The sequence below is a fragment of the Argopecten irradians genome, chromosome 9 (genome assembly GCF_041381155.1).
Source record: "Argopecten irradians isolate NY chromosome 9, Ai_NY, whole genome shotgun sequence".
Taxonomy (NCBI): Eukaryota; Metazoa; Mollusca; class Bivalvia; order Pectinida; family Pectinidae; genus Argopecten; species Argopecten irradians.
The window spans coordinates 5,692,082-5,718,447 of record NC_091142.1 but is presented as its reverse complement, the minus strand read 5'-3'; the positions used below and the strand labels follow the sequence as shown (position 1 = coordinate 5,718,447).

General features: G+C 34.7%; 2 protein-coding genes and 1 long non-coding RNA gene across 4 annotated transcripts in view; all 3 read left to right on the top strand.

Moving 5' to 3' along the window:
* Positions 1 to 14,047, top strand: part of LOC138331197 (short-wave-sensitive opsin 1-like) — a 47,818-nt gene extending 33,771 nt beyond the window's left edge. For both annotated transcript variants that reach the window (XM_069278674.1, XM_069278675.1), the window contains one exon: positions 10,171 to 14,047. The gene's annotated coding sequence lies outside the window, so the exon portion shown is untranslated. The remainder of the gene's footprint in view (positions 1 to 10,170) is intronic.
* The window catches only part of LOC138331199 (uncharacterized), a 152,889-nt gene that overhangs the window by 38,736 nt on the left and 87,787 nt on the right, over positions 1 to 26,366 (top strand). The gene's annotated exons all lie outside the window — the stretch shown is intronic.
* Positions 19,354 to 25,311, top strand: LOC138330806 (uncharacterized). Its single transcript, XR_011209594.1, has 3 exons — positions 19,354 to 19,536; positions 20,570 to 20,687; positions 23,506 to 25,311. It is a non-coding gene; the product is annotated as an uncharacterized lncRNA (long non-coding RNA).

Sequence of the window (26,366 nt, the reverse complement as noted above, 5' to 3'; positions counted from 1 at the left end):
TGTGATGCCAGATATATCAAAATGTATCTAAATCATTTAAATTTCATCAGTTTTCATTACAATATTGGAGAAATATCTCAAATCACGTGAAAGATCAACATTGTCCACTTAACAAAACTATCATATAAATCACAGATTTGGCATGACATGAGAAATGAAAAAGATACTGGACAGGTGAACAACCAATAGGTCCTGATTGGAAAAAGAAGACTGATGAAGGGTTAACCCGACGCCCAAATCCAATTTTCTACAAATCAATGTTCACGACAATAAAATTTACTGAAAATAAGCCATTTTAGTGAATAACTGGATGAAATTCACAATATCATGATCTTTTGGATTGCCATGAGAACCCGTCTTTTTATCCACCTGGTTCTGTATGGCATGTTCAGGATGTACAGAAGTTTGATTTATAAACATTGAGGAAAATAGTTCCCACCTTGGTTCTCGTTTTGGGATTGAGATCTAAAGAAATGTGTATAAACACCCTGCTGCAGACGCCGTTTTTACCAGCGATTCTACAACAGATAGCTAAAGATCCTCCTTTGGTTAGCTAAGGCAGAAATACTGGCTACTCAAGTCGGCTTGGCCTACCAAAGTGCACACCAATTAATGTCGAAGTCATTCAGTTTGAAACCATCATATTATAATCGCACTGACTTCTAACTCAAACACAGAAATCATTGGATAGGATGGTCTGGGATTTAGATATAAACAAGTGATTTTCTAAATGTCAGTTCGAAAATATTTTTATTATGGCACACACATGCATCTTCGCGATCAAATATTTGTTGGTTTTGTCGTTTACAATAACATAATTTATCAGTATGTCAGTTCGAAAATATTTTTATTATGGCACATACATGCATCTTCACGATCAAATATTTCTTGGTTTTGTCGTTTACAATAATATACAATTATGGCCCTCTGTGGAGGGATACATCTAGAATTATCTCCCTGAGATAATAATTTTTAATAATTATTTTATTATACCGAACAAAATCAAAAGAAAAAAAATCTCTGTTAAAGGAATCCATGAAGATATTTCCCAACAACAACGTTGTTAAATTCGTTGGGCTACAAAAAAAATAAACAACAGCGTTGCCATTGTTGGTTGACGTTGCAGATGACGTCAACTTCCGGTCACGTGCGGAGCTTCCAAGGGGTTATTTCCCTGGGGTTATTTCCCTCGGGGGTTATTTCCCTGGGGTTATTTCCCTCGGGGGTTATTTCCCTGGGGTTATTTCCCTCGCCTTCCAATTCCGGGGAAACATCTAACTTATTCAATGTCATGTGATCAAGTTTAATCCAATCAGAACATTCTAAATAAAAGTGAGGTATAATAACATAATTTATCGGTATGTCAGTTCGAAAATATTTTTATTTCGGCACATACATGCATCTTCACGATCAAATATCTGTTGGCTTTGTCATTTACAATTACATAATTTTCAAGTACTTGAAATACAATACATCTAAGTATGAAGCCTTATTTTTATCTCACCGTGTCAGAAGCACCAACGGGTGCTTATGCCTTGTTGTCCGTCCGTCGTCCGTCTGTTCACACGTCCGTCAAGTACCATTTTGTGTGTGATGAATCAATATTGTACAAAGGTTTTTTTTCCCATATGAATGACTTCCTCTCCAAAACTAAGGATTGGATATTACTCATATTGCATTAACTAAACTCCTATGGGGTATTTCGAAATTTTAAACATGGGGCCAGAGTGGTAGCGCCTAAAAGGGGCCGATTTGGTAGAAGGTTTCTGATCATCCAGAATTATAATTACATTATTATATCATTAGTGTATTATTATATTATTACATTTATTGTAATTTTTACATTTTGCATTATAACATTTATCTGATTACATTATTTATTATCATTATTAAACAGTATGTAAATAATGTATCGTCCCATTCTTCGTGTCAACGTCCTATTCCTTAAGTGCGTAAGCCTTATATCAGGCCAGTCGACTTGACATCCTAGATTTGGCACGAGAAGTTATTGTACTCTAGTCGTCCCGATTTCCGTTTTCTGACATGTAACCAGCTAAGCTTTCCGAAGATTTATATAGCATTATGATTTATATAGAAACTACTGGCATCGATTCCTTACAGGAAATAACCGACTTGAGACGGATTTTATTCGGAAGGGAAATGTGGCACGTCGTCGCCATGGCAACAGAAATAGATGGACGACGGGAAAGGGATTTTAGAGTCTCGTGAAGGAGCCACAATAAGTTAGCGATGAGTGATACGTATGACCATTGTATAATGTACGAGCTATTTGCTCCCCCAATTCATACATGTATAGCATAATAAATAACATTGAAAGAATGGAATGTTTTTTCCTAACCGAAACATACTCGATAGGCTAATAGAATTTCTTATTGAAAAATACCCTGTTTGGTGACGAATAATAATAATAAACTGATAAGCTTTATTACATTTTTATCATTCACTGTGATAAGCCGTAGATAGATAATTTGTCTAATATAGATAAGATATAAACGTGTTCACCACTGCACGCAATTCTTTCAAGAATATCGTAATGCAATTTGTGAAATCCACATCTGTATTCTATTTAAAGCACATTGCCACATTAAAAAGTTCTTCTTACATAGAAAGTCCTTGCCTCTATATAGTTTTCCAAGGGTTAACGACCTACTGGAGGAGTACCTTTTCTTCAAATGGGATATGTGATAGGATTACCGTTTCTATTTTGAGAAACACTTTAAAGAACATGCATGTGTATTTCGCTTAAACCTACAAGTCTTATACTACATGTATTTTAATTTATTCACCCCTGAAGACACCTTCGGATTTACCTAATTCAAGGACTAGAACAGTCCATTATGAAATTTCAGGGGTGAATGAGTTAATTCCGTGAAAACAATGGATGTTTTACACAACCCAGAACATGACAACCAAAATAATATATATATACACGTGTAATTTGATTGTTTTAAAGCATTTTTGTTACAAGAGACATTCCTTGGTTTGGACATCAGGAAAAAATGTTTAATGGTATATAATATCACGTAAAGAAACGATATAATGTTCCCGAAGCATTCGTGTAGATTTTATGTCTCATTTAGTTTTCTTTGCGTTCGTGTTTTTTGGTGAAATTATTATCTCGTAGAAGCGGCTTACACCGTATGACTTTCTCGTTGACTTAAGAACAATATTTATTGTAAATTCCATGTATCAGTGACAAATATATTTCACTTTTATACATGAAGGCCTTTCTTTTGGAAATCAATATTGTTTCAACATCTTTTGTAGAATATCCATGTCTTTGCTATTAATTATGTGTTATGTGGGTATGGAACGAAGAACAGAGACATTTCCACCAAAATGTTGTTTCAGAATTGTCTGGTAGATTTTTATTACGCCATCAGTAGTGACACCAATAAAAATGTCGGATGGAAAGAAAAAGGTTCATATGATTGACCATTACCAGCAACGTGATATCTGCGATTAATTTAAAGAGCCGCAGCGCACTTTACTGTATATGACAAGTTCATGTTGATTTTTGACATATTTGACAAGCTAAGACTATTAAAACAGCCTCAACGAGATTAATTTAGATAGAAATAAACATTAGTGGAACAATTAAGCAAACTGATATATGGAACTCCCACACTATACCGTATATAGACTAAAAAACTGCAAACTGTTAAGCGAGATTTATGTTGGTCTGATCACGACAAAATATAAATCACATTTATTCACTGTTAGTCTGTATATCCTTATAATATATCATACTGTTAAACCTGTCCTTTAAAGACAATCCCAGGATTAAAAAATATCATTTTATCTCTTTTGCATGGTGAACGTTGGTAAGGTGGATATGTGTTGACGATTTCGATCAACTGAAATTATTGTCCACTACATCAACCAATATTCACTTTGACGTCGTCGTGAAACGTGTGGATGGGAAAACTTGCTTAAGACGATTGAATGACTTAGTGAGTGCACATTTAGAATGATTAGGGATATATTTTAAGAAGTGTCACAGTTACGACAGTAATTCGCCTGGCTATGTACTACAGCTCACGACGTCGTTAAAGCAAAGGAAGTTTTTCTTTTTTTTCGAAGGACAAGGTCTGAATGTTTTCCGGGGGGTCTGTTGTCATTTTAACTGCTTTTCAGTTTAGATTGTTGTAGATGTCGTGCCTGTCAACGTAATATCTGTTTTACTACAGATTAATGCAATGATGCTTTTAATTCCGTTTAGCCGGTTATTAGAGAAGACAACATTCACATGACTTAATCTCTAAAAGAATTTTATTACTTTAGCTGTTCGTGATATAGAAATTAAGGATTTTTTTTAGATGTATTAGAATTAATTCCGCTCCGTGGTAACGAGCTTCTCCAATATGTTATCAGTCATTCGGAATAATATTTATATAATCATAAAGTATATAATAACTAAATAATGATCTGTGAAATTAGCCTGTATTTAAATCATCAATCGGCAGCATCTGACATATGTTGGCCATTCGTTAACAAATCAACAACAAAAACAAAACAAAAAAGCTAGAAAAAAAAAATAGAATCCTTTTCGTTACGTTCTTTGTGCTCGAAAGAGAAATTACTATTTTTCTCCGTTGCTTGATATTAGGTTAAGTTTTAAATGAGATATGGAATTGTTTCTATTTATCTTCTTTCTATTTTCTTCTAAAAGTAAATAAAAATAATTTAAAAACGTTTCAATCCTAGCATTATCTTCTTTCCCTCTTAACTATCCGACTTCGTTAACACACACTAATTGGACTAATTTCAAAGTATTTTGAAAGCAATTTAATAATTAAGATTAAGGATGCAAAACTATTTTGATTTTTTATCGTGTTAATGTTGTAATACATGTATATAACTGTTTAAAAAAATCAAATAAACCTTAATTTTCGGCCATTTAAATCAGCTTAATTTCGCAGCGATCTATTATCAAGTTTCCATGCCTAACCGACTTGAAAATTCATGTGGCTTTATTCTACCTGTACCTGCTTTTTTGCGGCGATTCATTTTCTAGATTGCTAATGGCTTGCGAAATACAATCCAACAGCGCGCACCCAAAAATAGACAACTCTACAGTATACAGCTTCACCATTTAATTAATTTATTATATTAATCGCATATATTACAAGAACAAATCAATATTTCCAAATTAATCACTAATAATTTCATTTATTTATCATTAACCTAGACCGACACATTCACACGTGCTTGGTACAGATTCGGTTGACCTTTTCGCACTGTAACAGCTACGGGTCACTCGGTCGTGTACTAGTTCTGGTACCTAGACATCGGCTAGATCCCGAGATAATTTCGTCAAACTTACAATTCGGGGTTGACACGTTCATACAGCAAAGTGTGAATCCTCTTAATATTATTGATTTATACGATACTGATATACAATATCGGTATAACGCATGAGTGGCATATATTCTATGATAAATGTTTTATCTATTTGTTTTTGTTTTTCATTTCTCACTTTTCGAAAAGATTTTAATTGCAGAAATAGCATGTTTAATACAAATATGATGAAAGAAATTCATGGTTATAACGTCAATAGCAGTATCATATGGGCGCAGCATACCATAAAATATAAGACAAGTCCCAATCAACATTCGGGCCTTCATACTGACACGTTTTTGGTGATTTTTTGAATTCATATGGGAATGACGAATAAATCAATCACCATAAATATGATGTTTTCAAGTGAGCTAATCTTGTGTTTCCGATGAACGTAATATTTATCCGGCAGAAGCTCAATGTTATCACTCTAAATTGCAAATGATTTAGATGAGGCAGTAATTTAAGTTGACTTGAGTTGACTTTTACTTGACTTCTTTGTTTATCTGCCCGAGCCCTTGAAATCATTGCCTTCAGTCATATTGTATCTCAAGATAATTATATCATTTGTAAATGTATGACAAACTATGCCAATATCGAGGTGATTTTTGTTGGACGCCAGAGGTTCGTTTTAACCATGTTTTAACTATACTCTTAAATTCCGCCTAATATGTTTTTGGGTTGGCTGCAAACAATTAGGGATTAAATATATAATTAACGCCATCTATTTCCTCTTTACATATTTCATAGTTACCTCCCTTGCGGGTAGGTGTCCACTGTAACTTCATTATATTGTGAGCGAAATTCACGTCGTTTTACGGAAACCTCTGGCATTACGGCCGCCTCATGACATCACATGTAACTTCTACATGCAAGGGCAAATAACTCTGTTATATGAGAATATATAATACTGTAGTTTAAGTATTTTTAGTTTATTTCAAACGTATTCATCTCTCTAATGAGGTATAGTTACTATGCAAGATTTTCTATGCCGATAGGGGGTGACCGCGGCAGTCATGAGTTAATGATGTCTCGCTAGTTCACCACAAACTGTTTACATCCTAATTAAGTGAACATTATATTGTATTGACCATAGTTCCGTAAGTACTCCGGCTTTGTTGAATCTCCTTTATCAGCCATTATTTACAGTTTTGTTTTTGATGAGCCTGTCTTTGAATAGAACGCAAAGCAAGAAAAAGTTTCTATACCGTACTCGTTAACTTATAACTTATATTTTACTACAACATTGTCTCATTTAAATAAAGATTCGTTCTTCATCCAGTGTAGATATTATGAACGGCCATTCATGTCAGAAACGAGATAATTTAACGCGTTAAACACACTTTTAACGCGTTAAAACTGCATTTAACGCGTTAAATGTTAACGCGTTAAATTATCTCGTTTCTGACATGAACGGCTTTCCATAAGATACCTACTTGATTCATAAAATGTTTTGCCGGTACCATGTTCATAATGAACTACCTTTTATCTCAAATCCCAAATATAAATGTCTAATATGAACATACAGTAGACTGATCGGAAGCTCATTACCAATTTTCATCGACAAAATAAAAATGTTCAGTCGCATTAGGGCAGTTAATGAGATTGATTTACCTGAAATAGTATAAGTACTATTTAAAGCATGTAGAATTACATGGAAACAATACGCCCATCGATCCTGACTTCGTTAGACACGCCAAAACGTTTATGACACGCTGATCATGTGTTTTCGTTGTCTGCTATTTATAGGATAAGTATGTCCGAATATGTATGACAATGGAATTAGCTGTTTGACATTACAGCAAAACAAAAACAAACAAACTTCACTCAAGGATGCCAAGTGGTAATGCACTTGTTTTTCGCCAAAAGGAATGATGTTTATTTTTTTACAAAATTACGTATTGTAGGAGTCGACAATGTATACAGGTTTTCTACTGGGTGCTTTAGTTTTTCTCCTACATCGCAATCGTAAAATGAATAACCATTTTTGACCATAAAGTGTATATATATTAAATATTAACTGATATTAAATTTGTTTTATGACAAAAAAGGAGCAGACGCTACTGAAAGATGAACGTTTCATTTGATATGTCTACAAGAATGTCAAACCAAGTAAGGTAGCAGGGATAAAAAGAATACTGACAAGCCCGTCACTGTGAATATTTATAACCGAGCGACGTTAACTTTCAACAGTCCCTGTATGCTTCAGTGAGATAGAACTATAAAATCGTCCCGCTATGAAAAAGAGGGCAGGCTTCAGACAGACATTCATATTATGTCATACTTGGGAGGTCGTCCTTATGAAAATGCTCCTCTGTAGCTGTAGATATGACGTTTAATTTAATCAATCCATAAATCAATATGGGAAATGACTTTAAGAAAAAACATTATATGTAATATTCTCAACTTTGGTATTTGTATTGTTACCCAATCTCTGCTACTCATTACCGCCATGCCTATTCCGGCCATATTTGTAGACAGAGATATAGTTACACACGAAATTATTTCACGTGAATTGTTTCACATGGATTTCACGTGAAATGTTTCGCATGGATTTCACATGAAATGTTTCACATGGACTTCACGTGAAATATTTCAAATGGAATTCACGTGAAATATTTCAAATGGAATTCACGTGAATATTTCCTTCACGTGGATAATAAAGAGATTTTCACGTAAATTTTTTTGCCCCGGTTCACATATCCACGTGACCATTACGTGAATTTCACGTGAAATACACGTGATGAAATATTGCCTTAAGATGTTCCACTTAAATGTTCGCACGTACCACCTGTTGTTTTCACGATCTCAGTAAAATCTTATTTGTTTGATTTTTTAAAAAAAGGATTTGCACAAAAATGTAGATGATCTGTCAACGTTCTCCCAATTAAAAGTCACGTGATATCTATTTATCTGTACGACCCTTCCGGTATATACGATCTCTATCACCAGAAAATTTATCTTGCCGGCTCGCCAGGAGTCTACGAGTAAACAAAATGCATATACAAGATAACTGGATCTAATGAGAACGACGGACAAATGTAAACAATCGGGGGTATATTTAGGAATAGAAGGCTGTGATTGTTCATTTATGAAAACAGTTCATGCAGAAGGCGTTTCCCGAATACATCCCATATGTTGGTAGGCCTTCATTTCATTTGTAAATGTACTTGTTAACCCCAGGTTCTCGTTTCATAATTCTATCTATAAAGTACATTTTAGAGTTAAATGCTCTCGTAAGTAGGTATTACTGTACGTTATATGATTGTAATTCTAACTTCATATTTTTCAGTGTATTATAGACTCAAATCAATGACGTAACAACAACGCTTTCCCGGAAGTGCAGTTTTCTATGTTATTCGCAAAGATGACATTTTGTTTCTCAGTTACCTTTCTTCAAAAAATATATACAGAATTGTTTGGCCTCCACGAAATGGTTTAACCAAGACATATTTTGCGTTTTTATACAAAGAATGATGACGTATATGAAACACAAAAGTAAGCAGGAAATGATGACGTCAGTGAATTAAAGCAACACTAATGATAACTCATGATTGATTTTGTTCATTCCGAAGATCAAATACATTTTAAAAGGGTCACTGTTACTGATTGTTTCAATGTAAATGGTGCAATTTCTACAACCAAATTGTCAGCACTGGCGGCTTCATTCCGTTAATGATTTCCGTCAAATTGCATATAATTTTTAAAAAAAATCAAAATATGTAGGATGTCAGGTCAAGGTCACCATTACTATTTTTAGAAAATCGTTCTCTTTGCTAAAGCAACTCTCGTTCCTCATTGATTTTTACTGCTCTCTTTTACTTCTACAAATGTCAAGGTTTTTTGATCACTGTTATAACTGTTATACTGGCAGAGGACATGTATTGCTGAAGCAATATTCAGAATACTTATTATAAAATATGTTTAATCTTTTTAAATTTAGAAGTCACTGTCAAATTTTTGGCGATTGACATTATATGAAATGCTTCTTAAACGAAAATGAATTTGACATTATATCGTGAACAAAACGCAGTTTAAGTCAACATAGTGTATTTGACTGCAGAATCTGAACACTCTTATGTATAGTTGAGACTGAGAATTTATGTAAAATGCACATTTTATAAAAGAAAATATCCGTTACGTACCTTGATGTGGCTGATAAGGGGAGGAGGGTCAGGTTTAAAGCAACATTTCTTAGCTTTCTGTTCACGATTGCATCTCACACTCCCGATGATATCAGCTCACGAATAGACGTTTGGTCACGTGACGTCGAACATTTTAAGGGGTTATCCTGATATGAAGCACGTAGTCTGCATCATACAACACGTGATTCCTTTGCCATTTATTATTTAGATTTAATTAAATTAATTAAAATTTAATTTTATTTAGAGTAAATATAATACATGATATAGATTGATATGAGATATCCGTTACTTGGAACTTCTTTCCTTGTAGAAATATTCATGGTTCATCTGAGTTTCTGCTATCATATTAAAGTTTGTTTGTTTTGAATTTGTAGTTCAATGTAGTTCACATTTCATACTGTAAACATTGAAATACGCAGGGGGATATTTACGCTAACTACGCGAAGGTCGCTTAATCGGAAAATTTCCCCCGCGCGTAAGATTTGTGCATGTGTAAACATTGTTGTAAAATTCTAAAAGTGTATCTATCGTGGAAAAAACAACATAGCAAAAGTTTTATGCATGCAAATCGCGAAATTAAGCACTCGCGAAAATATCCATATTTACAGTAATATATAGCTCTTTACCTTGTCGATATTCTGATAGTTCGCATTGCATTTTTCAGATCAACTCTTAGAAGTGTGAGAGCGGATAATGACAGTTAGGAAACCGGAAATGGAAGTTGTTACCTAAATGTGAGTCAAATTGTATCAACTAGAGGGCGCTGGTGTGTTCAACGTCACCACTTAAGGAACTTGTGTCCCACAAAATACTGACAGCAAAAGGGCAACTACAATGCTTTATAAAATAGTAAGGAGGAAACTCTTTGTCCTTATAACATCTTGCAACTCAACGGTGTAAGTCGTCACAATGACATTTTTTCACCATATTCTTCATGACGAAAAGCATTACATAAGATAGATCTGGAGCGGATCCAAGCGCCATCATCCTTTGAGAGTAATACGAGCCTCGATATCGATTTCAGTAAGTTTACAGCAGATAGTAGAATTGATTTTTGTCATTTGCCACTCTAGCCGATCTGTGTGCCTGTTGTGACTGAAATGAGAAAGAATGTGTGATATATGTTGATGTACTTCAAGATGAACTCATCATATCAACACGTGTTATAGAAATATGTTATTACTGTACACACGAACTCAAAATCAGAATCCTTTTAACGTTTCAAACAATGGTCCTCCAGAGAGAGAAAACAGATCTATATAATTTCAGGTTTTCATTGACCATCTTTCACATTGCCGGTTATTTTGGAGGGTAAAATCAAATTTAATTGAATCAACGACTTGTGCACTACAGTGTATATAGCTTATCTATTACTAAATTATTTCGCGGATCAAGTTACCCCGATCATCCAGATGCTCCGCAGAACCGCGAAAATTATTAGACATACATTTAACCTTTAAACTTTTAAGTGGCTTTGATGCATCCTTGGTTTATCATTTTTGCAACAATTCTCAATAATTCGCTGATCGAATTCTCTTTTCATAACAATAAATCTTTAAATTGCGAAAATATCGTCCTCACCGGTTATATATGTATATTTTTAAAATGTATATTTCTTTTATTTGATTCTTGTAATTTCATATGTTGAATTTATTTATTGGTTCTGAGTTGAAAAGATATTTTAGGAGATCGAAAAAAAAATAATTATGTTTAAAAATGAATGCAATTGAAAAATGAATTATTGTATGTGTTAATGCTGAGGATTCTGCTTCCTATCACTGTCCTCAGAACAAGTCAATATCTCGGTCCTTTGTTTACATGAGAGAAATGAAAGACAGATGGTTACATTAACATATTTTGTATACATTTGTATTGTAATACTATTTTGAAACACGGACAAGGCTGTGAAAATTATTATTATATACATATTATGGGTTATTTTTAACATAAATTAAAAATGTTATTTTTGAAAAAAGCATTATGTATATTTATTATGTTGTTCATTGTAATCGTAAATGTTGAGAGGCGTTAATGTTGAGATTGATTGTGTGAATGTTATTTCATGTGAAGTTCATGGATAATGAACGTTTTAAAAATCAAAAGCGGAGGATAACATATAACTTCACAAAGTAAAGATTATTTTCGTTCGCGATGGGTTTCCCAGATAATGAATAAGCATACGTGGCTGAAAATATAATATTTCTCTTGTCCCAATCTGCAATAGAATTATCAGAACCTAGTTTCATCAGCATTCCTTTACTTTAATGAATTCCTTAACTTCAAAAACAACCCAACAGATTTTGAGGAGTGCTCCTTAACGCAAGATGCTTCTTTAACTCCTGTAATGCTTTCCTATGGGGAATTTTAAATTAAGGCAGTCCTTGAATTAAAGAAATATTGAGAAACTTGGCTCAGATTAGATTGGATTGTGATATGGCTAGAATTTTTCATTGTTAGAAGAGAATTATGAACGAATTTACCAATTGATATTTTATATGTTTATTTAACGGCTATAGGCTGCAATAACTTTCAGGTTGTTTCTAATACCAATGCAATACTGTACACAAACTTCTTTTCGTGTGCCATTCATTCCGCGTATGTCGCGCAACGATAAGATACCGCAAAAACTATTCACCACAAAAACCTCGTTAGGTATGAAACCACGAAATTAGTTCGACTCGGAAAGCAGTTGGTTTACCGTAGTTGACTGTTACGATATATTCCATCTTTTAATATTACAGAGTTATCTCCCTTACGGGTAGGTATCCTTAGTGACGTCATCATTTTGTGAGCGCAACTCACGTCTTTTTTCTCTGAAAAGTATGACGTCGCCCTCTGAGATACATGATGTCACAATAAATACGTAGCCGCAAGGACAGATAACTCTGTATATGGAAATAAGGAATACCTGTCAGTTTTTAACAGACGGATGATACACATTTCAAATGAAGCACAATGGACAGAAATATTACTAGAACGTGACCCGAAATAGGATGGTGTCATATGGTCCATGAAATGAAGTGAGAATAAGGATTCATACTTTTATCATATTACTAAATTCTTTGGTAATTTTTTTGCAATGTAATGATGGCTGAAGTATGGAGGCATGTTTCTGCCTGCTATAAAAGATGCATTCTAAAAGCTTAAAAAAAGAACGCGATCGTTTGATTACATCCAAATTTTTGGTTTTGATACGGTTACGTTTGAAACTTTTCTTCCACATTCATAGATTCCTGATGTAGCAGGGGATTAAGGGTGATTAGTTAGGCTTGAGCTAGCAACACAAATATCAAACGCCAATTAACCATGACTATCAGAAGAATGACAAAGGCAATATGATTTTCCCTGTCAGAAGGTGATATTAATGTTTTTATCAACACACTTAGTAGGACGTTTTTTTATCTTAACGCATGACCTACTTTTCAGTGATCTCGTTTTGCTATGATGTACTGTTAATGCTATCAATTTACTGGAGTTTATTAATATTGCTTTTATCTGCGAGGATGGGCAATCGCGAATTATCATTTACGAGGAAACTTTTGCAAAAAAAGTAGACTACATAGGAATATTGATAAATATTCTCTCTTTCATTTATTGATATTTTTCGTGAAAAAATAGAAGTATTTTCAATATATTTACACAGAGCTTTAGACATTACAAAGAAAGTGACAACTGTCTTTTATTTGACACCACAGAAAAAGTATTGCTTATTTATTTTGAGATATGTGATGCCATTTATCTGCTGTATTTTGTTTTCTTCTGAATATTAAAGAAAATAAATAAGATAGTTCGGCCCTAAATGACCCTAGTTATCAAAGGGGTATAATTAAATCAAACAAATTAATAGTTTACTCTCTATTATCTGTAAGGGGCATTTAATAATGTGACAAGTTAAGAAGGTAAAGGAAAACCGGAGTACCCAGTGAAGCTCCACCGACATACGGTCAGTGCTTGGCTAATGCCCTAAATGTGAACTCTAATGTATTCAAAAGATGAAAGGGTGAAGCAGAAAGGAAAACGTTTTTACTTAATCGACAAGAGCCATATTAATTAACATCAAATTTGCGTTAGGATGGTGACAAGAGCGGAATTACTAGGCATATCAATGTTCAAGTCTAAACCCATGTCATATACGAAATCATATCGACCGTAATACTTCCCAGTAGTCTTCATCAACCTGTATATTTAGAACCCACGTGTTGTTATTTCCTCCGCTGTCGGTCATACCGTTAAGGTTAGAGGAACACATTGAGATATTATCACTTTTACATTTGGGATATGTTGTCATTTATAACTAGTTCATTTTTGAGTTGTGACCACGATGTGATATACTGCAATGTGATGAATATTTGATAATTGTTTGTTGTTGTAATATGTGTATGATATATGATGCACTGTTGTGGTATAACTGTGACTTTAACACTCTCACTAATGTTAACTAACTTATGAATGCTAGTAGTTAAAAAGGCTCGTTAGTTCATGTGACCCGAGTCATGTGACCCGAATCACGTGATAGTCAAATAAATTATTGTTACATTATATACAGCGGTTGTTTTGTTTTGATTATGGAATTGTATCTAAACAGAAGAGCACGAAATCAATGGATTGTTATGTTGGTTGATTTCTTCGATCTCGCATTGTCGCAATGTCGTGTTGTCGCATTGTCGCAGTGTCGTGTTGTCGCATTATCGCAGTGTCGTGTTACCGACTTACTTTTGTCGCGTTAATGCCAAGATTGAAGGAATCAACCAGCATAGATTATAGCTGATGGAGACAGAATTGTTTCAGAGATTTACTCCATAGCATTTTAAGACCGTCTTCATATGTCATTGAATTTCAATCCTATAGTGAAAGTCATTCTTGTGTGGTATTCCTTCAAAACCCTAGTATTATGTTGAGTTTTTGTTCAAGAGATTGTCAAAAAGAATCATAAATATTTAGGAGACAGACTAATTCATGTCATTGCTGTCATTAAAACGATTTGCTTATTGCGCACTCTACCGATATATATGACGAAAATATAAAATATTTTCCGAGAACACTTGTCTTTCAATGTGTCATTAGCAGAGATGTAAAAAGACCCGTGATTTTGATGTCATGGATTTTGTAGTCTAGACAGGAAGACATCTAATCAAGAAGACAAAAGAAACTAAGCCCTTTTCTCCAAGACAAACGGAACTCGTTTTATTGTCCTGCTCCTAAAATCTTAACAAATGAGTCATGGTTAATACTCAGGTGTTAATATGATAGGTAGCTATTATTTTTCTTAAATTTTGTCCTAATGAAATCGATAAACGGCGAGATCAGATGTACCTATACTTTAGAATAACATATTTGCCACGAGAAAGACAACATTCAGAACTGATCAGTGCGATCTGGCTAGCTACATTTATAAGAATTATCACGATTTAAGTTTTTCATATCATTATTTCAATTTTAAAACATATTAAAGTTGCGAAAATATTTGTTTTAAGCTAATGTTCAGTTGTCATGATAAACAGGTCCGTATTTTTTGTTTTGTTTTGTTTTGTAAAATGGCCAATAACTCAATAGCTTTTGTTCAATTTTGTTCAAACTTGTCAATCGCTTTAGCATATGGGTGTCTATAATTTGACACATCACATATATGTTTAAGTAACAGATAACACAAAAACACATAATTGGGACTTTTTTAGTTGCTACGGTATCAAATAAGGTGGAGCGGGGATATTAGATAGCCATTGACTTACATTTCAAGTCGTTTTCTGATACACAAAGTTCAGCTGCGATCCGGAACTGCCATATCAAATCAGAGCCTCGATCTGGAAAAGACCTACCACACTTTTCAATCGATTCATTAACCATTATCATCTCCGGAGAAACTCTCTGTTCACACCCTCCGGGCGATTTAATGCAGGGTCATTTACTTCACCTTCACCGTCTCCTAAGGCTTTCTGGGGATTATATTTCAGTATCACACCGCAATATCTTCCACAGGGATTTCTTCGTGACTTCATCATCGGAGACAAAACTTACACGTTTTTGAGCACAGCGAGACCAAATTGAGAATGCCTTTTATCTCTGCCAAACGATCTAGTATAGTGTGATATCCAACAACACAACAACTTAATCGAGTTATCTGGACTCCGGGCACTGACCGGATATAGAAATCCTAGTTAAGACGCAAACGCTCTGTAAAGTGAACGTCTGACGTAAACAGGCTTAAATAATAAACAGGATTATCGTGAGGTCAGAATTCTGCGTTCATTGGAGCGATGGGGATTTTTTTTTTTTTTTGTCGGAGGGGTTTGGAAGAATTAGTGAGGGGTGTTCTAGGGATTACAAAAAAAAACGTTGCGAAATACATACTTCCCTCGAGGACTTTTAGAAAGGTATTTGTAATCTCAATTGATCGATTTTTCGTTATACTTTCACTACGATAGTTGGTTGGAAACATGAATATAAAATTATTTGCGTACTGTCTTTTTTATCCCTGATCACATTTATCAAACAATGCGGTAAAACAGACACTAACAATAGTTTCCAGCGGCACCAATATCCACGGAAACTAGGTCAATTTTGACATCAGGAATGACAAAAGTACATTTACCAATAAGATGAGTATACGGTTAGCGATACTTTAGAAAATGGCATTTCTATAAATACCAAGAGAGAAATATTGGGTTCTAAACGGCTGAGTGAACAAAGCTGATGATTATGGATGTGAGGACCGGATCCATCGGGTATAAATATAGCCTCCCGGGCGGCAATAAACAAGTGATGTCATTTCCTAATAATCAACGCGAGAACTTGCTGCTCTCTACCACGTGACTGTTACTATACATGACGGTCATGTGAGCCAGACTGCCATAATTCAAAATTTAGTCTCATTCAATCAGACGCTTGATACTAAATATTCTCTGCTGTATAACATGCATAGTCAGCAAGAATCTGGTTGAATGAGACAATCATTTTTTTAAATAATGTTTTTCTAACCATGTACTGTCTGTCAGTATATCTCGTGTGCAAGTTCAGACGAGTATACACTGCAATATCATATTATTCACAGCTTAATGGCGATAAAAAATAACACATGACCACTTTTTAAAAAAGATAAAGTATGTATGTACAGACACTGGGTCAACGCAAACGGCTTACGCTTAACAGAAATGGGACGTTATGAAGTTTCAATCAAATCTGAAGAAAATCTCAAAAAATTAGGCCAAATCTTTATTACCATTTGCGATCCTTCACAGAATAATCACATAATTAATGTCATGTTAAAAGATCAAATTGTTTGATATTTCAAGCAACTTTGACTTCGAATAGAATAAATCATAGAATGAATTGGTGAATATTAGTCCGCTTAACCTGCCTAAATTATTATGTTTTTAGCCTAATAATATATTAGGCAAAAAACAAACAAAAAGGCCCAATAATTAAGGCAGGTTAAGCGGACTAGGTAAATATACGTGGCATTAAATACATCGGGATTTCATATGTGGTCAGAGCAATATACAGTGACTGATTTCATTATTTTGACTTTTGTTCTCATAACTGATTTTAATCTAGAATAAATTTTAATAGATATTTCAGTGGAAAACATGATATTCAATCGTAAGGAAAAAAATATTTGTAATTCTTTTTTAGTTTCAACAAAAACATCTAGAATCTATCATATTGACATTTTTTATTTTCTCGTTTAACATGTGTACACTATATTTGGTATATTGTCAAGATGTTCTTCATCAACACAGGACAGTACATATATATAATTGAAGGTACCATGTGCTATGGATTTACGGTACTTCGACATTTTACCACTGGAGCTATGGTGACCGAAAGGTTTGAGTGTCTAAGTGATAAAAGTATCTATCATTCCATATAGCCGATGATTTAAGCGATCTTAATTAAAAGTAAGCAAATTAAAATTCAGCTTTTATCTAATTTGCGAGTCTGACTTTCAAAGATTTATATAATTTCACTATTTTTCATTATTTCATGAATCAAGATTTCGCGATCATAGCAGAGTCCCACGAAATCGCATGAAAATAGCATCCCCTCGATAATATCTGGCCAAACGGTATGTGAATACACAATGATGGCCTGAACAGACGAGATTGAAGTAAGCGGACAATGAAATAAGCCTGATTGCATGCAGACAGCATGTTTTTATCGTACATGGATATGGTTACATCGGGGAGACCAGAGAGAACTTTATACACGGAAACACTAAATGAACCATTAAATAGATACATGTATGTAGACAATTGTATCCATGTTAGCGTTGCTTAATTATTCTTTTACGTTAAGCCTCGCGTATTGCATGAGACAAAAATACCTCTGCGATATAGATGTAAGTATTATCTATATTCCCTTTTTGTATTATGACATCGATTGAACAAAATCGCATCAGACTGGCTTCAGACTGAAGCGTAGTTTTATATTGACTATGAAAGGCGTCCTGCGAGACTCAATCGGCTGTAGTTTTAGTTGTCTTGTCGGCACAAAGCAATATTCCGAAATGTCTGGAGACGGGGCTTGCTGTGATATCATATTTCCTTCATTTCATCCTGAAAGAAAATCGCTGATGACAAATTTCCACTTATTTCAATTATTTATAAATTGATTGCCATAATATGATCCAGAGATTCATCCTTTTCTGTCATAGCGAAAATCAAATAAATCATAATAATACATCTGTGAAGTCATTTCGTTCATCTTTACGACAAATTCAATTGTTCATATAGATTTTATGTGATGTGATGTCAGTCCATTCTTCTTGCAGGGATTTACCTGCTCTCTCCACTACATGATCGTATAAGAGGACCTTTCTTTTGTTCTATTATTGACTTTCTTTTTCATTACGTCTCTCTTGAGTCTTAACACTTCCTCTTTTTTGGCCTTGAGATGAGCATTCACCTATGTCAAGACACACCATAGTGTATAAGAGTGGTAGTTTCTATTTTTTTATTATTTTTTTTTTTTATTTTTTTTTTTATTTCTTTCTAACAATGAGGTCAAATAAAATGAATAATTCTGAATATATTTAAAATAACGCATTTTTTTTTTCTTCGGAAAAAGTTCACTTTTAAGCTGCATGTAAAGAATCACTCATCAAGCAATTATGGTATTGTTGCATGTGTGTAATCAAATTTCATTTGATGATAAAATGTTGTGTCGGAAAAGGTCAACTTCAACGCCGACAGGAGAAAACATGTTTATCATTAAATCGCATGCTCTGAAGCTGTTCACTTTTTTTTATAATATTATAGATTAGGGGGGAAAGGTGGACGACGGTTTTTAATTTTAGCTAGTAGATTAATACTCTTTCTGTTTGTAGAGAGATAAGTTTGAAAGTCGTAATATGGAAATGTGGAAAGTTTTCTTTCATTTGAAACTATTTTTATTTGCATTATTCACATAGCATTTTGTACCATTTTGGTCCTGTAAAAAAACCTATGACGTGCATTTTCATTCCGTTTACATCCTAATCCACCAAAGTGCATGTATGGCAAGTAATCATGGTCGAACTCAAGTGTCTGTTATTAATATAAAAAAGGCCACTTAGTATTGTTCTTAAAAATCATCATAAAAAACAAACAAACAAAAATCAAAAAACAGAAAAACCCAAAATATTTTTTTTCTTCCTGTTGCGAACACATAAGTGACTTCGGAAAAGCATCATTATTTCAAATGTTAAAATTGAAAACTATTTTATTACACTGCGATAAATATTATGAAGACTTGCGTCTATCGAGCATAGATAGACGCCAGACATTTGCAGTTTAATTTTTGATCACGCAAGCGCAGTTGAAAATAGTCCTACGAAAATGGCTCCGCACTGAGTTGTGAGGTTCTGATGATTTTAATACGCCATATTAACTGCAGTGCTATCATTAGAAATTTATTCCTGTGTACACATGAGTAAAAATTTCAAACAGGGTTGTGATACAGCGCAGCAGGACAGATTATGGCTGTTGCTTTGATGCTAATCCAACCAGCTGTGCCGACTGGAACAATTGGGATACTCTGCAGATAGTCCCCCATGGTAAGAAATCTTTTATCATTGAAGGTCATGGAATACGACGATGCGTGGTGCATGTATCATAACATCATCTCCAAGTAGATTTTCTTGTTACGTCTGCTGCAAAAACGATGTAACCGGATTACTTTTTTAATTTGTTTTGCTAACGTTGTTAAAATTGTACAACGTGTGTGTCTTTTTACTCATCCATATAGTTTACAATGCTCTCATCCGGGTCTGGTTGTTAGAACAAGATTTCCAAGATTATTCTGTCGATAGCAACATGGGCAAAGGTAGCTGCTAATTGCAGAGAGAGTGATGTGATATTCCGATATTGCTATTTTTAGTTTTTTCCTTGTTCATTTTAGCCTTGACGTTTCCAATTATGATTTCATCTTTTTAAGCTTTTGTTTTAGAGTCGCCAGCAGCCAAACCTTCCAGATATCTTAGATTGTATGGAGGTATATGTATTCTTATTTTTACAACGATAGAAAATGAAAAATATGTCTTTATTGGCCTGGAAGTCATAATGTTTCAGAGGTAGAATAATAATAACAAATATAGAGTTTAGAAATAGATTCTACTATCTTTCTGAAAATACGACATAGCGATAGCATTACTAACGAAAAGGTCGCTGATTTTTCTCATGGTACTCATGTTCAATTGTTTAAGAGTTTCTCTTCAACATTATTGATGTTAAGTATGCGTTAAGCCAATTAATTAAACTTGGATGTTTTCCATGCAGTCGTATACATGGCTCACAATACAAGAAAGACGCAACAGAGTTCATGTGAGGTCTGTGATTCCACCAAATCCTCAAACATGACATTTTATTTTAATTATCCTCGTCTTTGAAACTATGAATTAATACCGATTAGCTTAAAATTGTATAAGATGATCTACCTAGTCCACTATCATTAGCCTTTAACGAGCAATCTAATTAAAAAGATGAAGATAAGCAGTTGACATCTTCTGTATGCAAATAAAAGCCAAATGTCTGAGACATGCGATCGATGATAGAGCTTACATTGTTAATCAATGCAATGAATTGTTACAGATGTATAAGCAGAGATCAGGAGTAGAGAAGGCAAAATGTCGAGCGGAGGAAATAATTGAAAGTTGGAGTAGATAAAGGAGAAGTGAAAGATCAAAGAATACCATCTAAACATGAATAGGTATGACAATTATACCATGACGTCATGACAAATACTGTGCTGACGTCACAAAAATAACATTTCAATACATCTCATCAACGATGTCATATATATTTATTAACTGTAAATTCGTCAGAAAGTGAATAGGTTAAGAGAGAAAAATAATATTGACAGTGATACAAAGGCCTTCTCAAGCCTCGCGTTTGACAATTTTTATAAGAATCTTACTTATCGGATTTAAATTTCCATACATGTATCTCCTCCTAATTAATGTGAAAGACGTTCTTATAGTCTTCATTATAACTTGTAATGGAAGTCGAGCATTACACGTAATTGAAAAGCAAACCTTTACGGTGAAATGATAATCGTTAAAATGAATAATTACATGCACCAATTAAAGAATTTTAGTTTCAAAATGGAAACATTTGCGAATTATTATTAGATTAAATGACATCATTAAAATTTTAGCTGTTCGTTAATCTGACACAATATACGGGCTTAACACAAATCTTGTCGACAAAAAGAGAACACACAAACAGAAGGATTTTTTTAAACAAGCAAAGAATATTTTTTCCTTTAATAAAATTCAAAACAAGACTTGCTTTGTTCGCAGATTACACATATCGCGTACGGCTAAACCATGACGTAATCACAAAACTTATAGAAATAGTATAGCTCTATCTCGCTGAACTATACTGCTGAGATTGTAAAGCGTTTATGCTGAGAATGTACAGCGTTTTTCACCCGAACTGTTAAGCGTTCTGAGGACAGACGCACCAGTAAATAAAGCGGTTATACAGGTCTTAAGATATAAGCCCCACAAATATAGAAAATGTTAATAAATTATGAATAATCATAAAGCAAATTATTAAAAGAAAAATATCTCTATGGTATGTGTACAATTACATCTCATCAACTTTAAATCTAATAATTTGAAAAATCACTGTAAGCTTTAGCACAATGATGAATAAACGCTACACAGAAATCAAATTTTTGCAATAATATCTTAGTGCAGCATTTCTTGCGCGAAAACCGAGAAAAAATGATAACCACTAAAACGTGTTCATTTACAGTAACCTATTGTTTTATTACAATAGCTATTTTACCTTACTTAAGACATACAATAAACACAAATACTTCGAGATCTCAAACTTCACTAGAACTTTTCTCGTGCGAAAACCGCTGAAATTAGATTTCGACTAAACTGTTTACATTTACAGAACATTTGTTGTTTTTGGTTTGTTTATTTTTTCATCTTATTTACAACATTAAATCAAGTCAAATACTCCAGGACTCAAAATTCACTAGAACTGAACTATAGGCCCTCGAGGTACTCATGCTGCCAAAGCACACTGAAATCTGCTTGAACGAAGTGCGGTGAGTGAACTTGGTACAGAAATACGACTCGTTGTATTTATCAATATAGACATCCATATCAAACAATACGTCATATAACTACTCAGAAAATTTAATCAGGATTTCAGCCGATATTTCACTTATCTCCTTAATGTCTGTTTCGTTATTCTATGATATTGACCTATAGCGCGCGCTCACGTGACTCAAACCGATTAGTCTATAGATACGAATCTCGTTTACGCAATGTAATGGGCAATATTCAAGGTGCATGGCGTACATTGGGCAAGCGTGATATTCCTGTTAGATACTTTTTGAAAAGATATATTACATTTTGTATATGATATGATACAAGATAGGCACCGACTAAGTCCCACCTGTAAACACTATATCACCGATTCACAAGCCATCGAGTCAGATTTTCAGAAAAACTTTCTCACATTTTAAATACGCCATCCCCCTGCTTACTTTTTAACGTCATATAAACACATCCTCCTCTTACAAACACTGCGCCTGTCTCGGCTGAACACTTTTTGTGTAATATCTGATGTTTCCATATGTTTGTGTTTACGTCCGCTAGAACAACAAACGTCATTTATATGCGATCTAATAATCAGTAATAATGGTTTTTCCTTTCATTATTGGCCTTTTGGTCCAACGTTTGGTTGTTACTAAATTTATAAATATTAGTTGATGAATTGTTCTGGGTACTTAGACCTTTCCCACTACTAAAACGCAACATTTTCTGATGGCAAAAGCAAAATGAGAAAAAAAATCCCTTCGACATTGAACTGGTTTATGCGATTTTCATTTGCGATAAAAAAACTTTTTTTTGCCAAAAAACACTAAATATTTGTACGTTGGTCTCGTGGCCTCGTGCTTATGGGATAAAACAATAATATAAGCCAAACCATACATATATATATAAAATCTCTAAATATTTTCTTGGCGTAGATATCTGGCTCGATCTATTAACGATTTATCCGGCTTGGTAAGAGAAACATAACACTAGGACCAACTCATTGGCAGTCGCTACATTCGGAATAAAAATCATTACCAAACATTTCATGGACGATTTAGATAGATAGTCGGGATGAATCCTTAATAGTATTTATGCCTCTTCTGCGTCGTCTGCCGAGGAATAAGTATTCGTTCTTGACCTCATTTGACCTTGGTTGACCCCGAGAGCGCGCGGGGGATTTTTATCAGGTCAGTTTGACTCGAGATGCGTTGTGTGTTTAAAGCGACGGATTCCGATATCAACATCGTTATCGTCTGCGACTAATCCTTATATATTTCTTGTATTTTTTTTCTTTTATTCATTAATCGACCAATGCTATTTTTAGAATAGTATGTTATGATTCAACCTTTCGGAAGGAAATAATAAGAATTCTTAGTCAAAAACATATCGTCTACAGATCTTAATTCTCACTTAAAGTTTCGGATTTGTTTATACAATGAGTAATACTATTTTGTTTCGTTTTAGTTTTACGTCCTGTTAACAGCCAGGGTCATTGAAGGACTACCAGGTTTGATAGTGGAGGAAAGCCGTAATATTCAGAGTGAAAACCACCGACCAGCGGTCAGAACCTTGCAACGGCCCCAAATGATATTGGAACTCGCAACCCAGAGTTGGTGGGCTTGTGGTAATGTGTTGGGGTAATATGTTGGGACATCTTAACCACTCGGCCACCGCCGCCAACAGATCTAGAGTATAAACCATGTGACACCAGAGATAAATCACGTGACATCAGAGTGTAAATCATCTGACAGAAAAAAGTATTAAATCGTTTCCCCAGAAGGCTAGCCATCAAAAGTTGACATTTGGCTAATCTCAATATTCAGTATTCAAGGTTTGCGTATTGTTGGCATTAACTTCAAAAAGGAATTTGTTAAGATGCAACAGTTGGTAGACCAGCCTCCTTGCTTCATCAAATTATCTAGTGTCATTTTTATGGGTTTGTCATCTGATGCAATAAACATGATAATTTCAGATGCATGTAATAATTATTTCATAGTCAGCCTGTTTATCAAAACGTACATCCTTGATCTCCAGGGGTTACTATCACTATCCGTTAATTTATACCTCTGGGATATGTCATTGCAAATCTGAAGGCATTTAAGACGACAAAATGACCCATTACAGGACTACAGAGACTCCTTTGGGGATTACAGAGAAATAATGCGCAACATCAAAGTCAATGCAGAGTACTGTTATTGGAACCAATGTTATTGATGAATCTCAAAGGACTGCACTGTCTTATCTAGTACTCAAGTTGTCGTAGACGGAGCCTTCAGTTTTGATATGGTATAGACCAGAGGTAGATATGATGACAGTGAAAGTAAATCCTAGAATATCTGAAACACAACGTATGTGGACTTGTAAGGGAGATTGTTTGTTACTTAGATGAAACAGATTTAATAAATTTAGATTTTTCATTTTTTTTTTTAATTATTTATTTAGATTTTCTTTTGGTGGGGATGGGGGTGGCCTTTTGCATATTTCGTATTTTTCCCAGACCATTGCCTGGCAGGTTAAAGAGTTCTTGGGAAACTTACGTTTTTTAATTCCAACCCCCAACGAAGATGTGATAATTAACGATTGTAGGAAATCTGATCATTGCTGTTACATGTATGTATGAACTCCATCTACATGTTATCGCTTTGAGCTGCATATTGCATTCAAGGTGCATTTGCAACCATAACAAGAATGCTTTGTTTGAATTTTACGGCCATTGACAACCAATGTCGTTTAGGGACAAAGTGCAAGTCAGACATTTTTAACAAGAATGCAAATAAAGATTGCGGAAATAACCGAACGCGTTTAATTTTGCTTGTGTTGTTGTTCTTGGGTTTTTTTTAATTATTATTTTTTTTTGGGGGTGGGGGGTGGGGGGTGTTATTATTTTTAATTTTTTTTATTGATTCATTTTTCTAAATTTATATGCAGCCCCTTTAATAACACCTTTTCAATAATAAGTACTCGATTATTACTCTAAATTAGATATGCCCTGATTTTCCACTATTATCATTGGCTTAAACAGGGTTTCGCGGGATTCAATATATAGCATATCGACTCAGTGTTTCCATTTTAGAAACACCGAGTCAACATTACTTTTTTGACGTCACAGCTGGATGGCTCTTGCGCTTGTGAATTTCGTTGCCCAAACGTATTACTTCAGGTTGGCGTCCTATGACCACCGTTCTTCTTGAAAATAAGAGAGAATTTTTTTAACATTTGTTAAAGACATTAAGACGCTAGATCCGTAACATAAGAATTAAAGAAATTGTATTCGGTCAATATGGTGTCATACGCCCTCCATCATTATTGATTCTGCCAGGTCGATAAAACACCATTTTAACCTCAATAAAGGTCTATAATTCATAATTATACTTCGTATCGATAAATATTGCCTCTGTGTTCTAAATGCTTCAAAGTAGTGTTGCATATGATAATATTGAAATAGAAATTAAAGCAAATTATATGTAGTCAACCTCGCCCCATTCCGTTGTCGTAAAAGGCGACTTAATGTAGCATGTGGTGTACCCCGCCCCTCAGGCCCCCGGGGGTCAGCCCCATCATTTGCACAATTTGGAATCCCCACCCTATAAGGATGCTGCCATTGCATTATGGGTGCTATACCACGCTTAGTTGCAGAGAAGAAGTCATTTATATGGAAAAAGCCTAATTGACCCCTTTTGACCCCGCCCCTCAAGCCCCCGGGGGGGGGGGGGGGGGTCAGCCCTATCATTTGCACAATTTTGAATCCCCACCCTATAAGGATGCTACCATTGCATTATGGGTGCTATACCATGCTTAGTTTCAGAGAAGAAGTCGTTTATATGGAAATAGCCAAATTGGCCCCTTTTGACCCCGCCCCTCAGGCCCTCGGGAGGTATAGGCTCTGGGTTCTGTCCCTTGGCCGAGACACACCATAGTCTAAAAAGGTGGTTGTTTCTGCTCCTGCTCAGTGTTCAGTATAAAGAAAGTGCAAAGGTTCGCCTTTTGTCATTGTCAATGTAACTAGTTGAAATGTGCTGGTTTCATGTCTCTGGCAGCCTGCGTCAGTGAGATCGCACTATGAAAAGGGTCAATGGTCACACCATTACAAGAAGACACAACGCAAATATACCGCAGCCTCCTAAAACATACACGCAACATAGTGCATGCGTTAAAGGCCGTCCTTGAATGACCATAGATGTCACCAAGATGTTAAGCTCAATCAAGCAACCAAACAGACCATTTTTTAGCCAAAGGTCTAACGGTTTTACCGGAAATTAATGTTTAACGAGTGATTTTCCTTTCGTTTCGTGAATGATCATTTCCGTCGACCCTAGCTTCGGGTT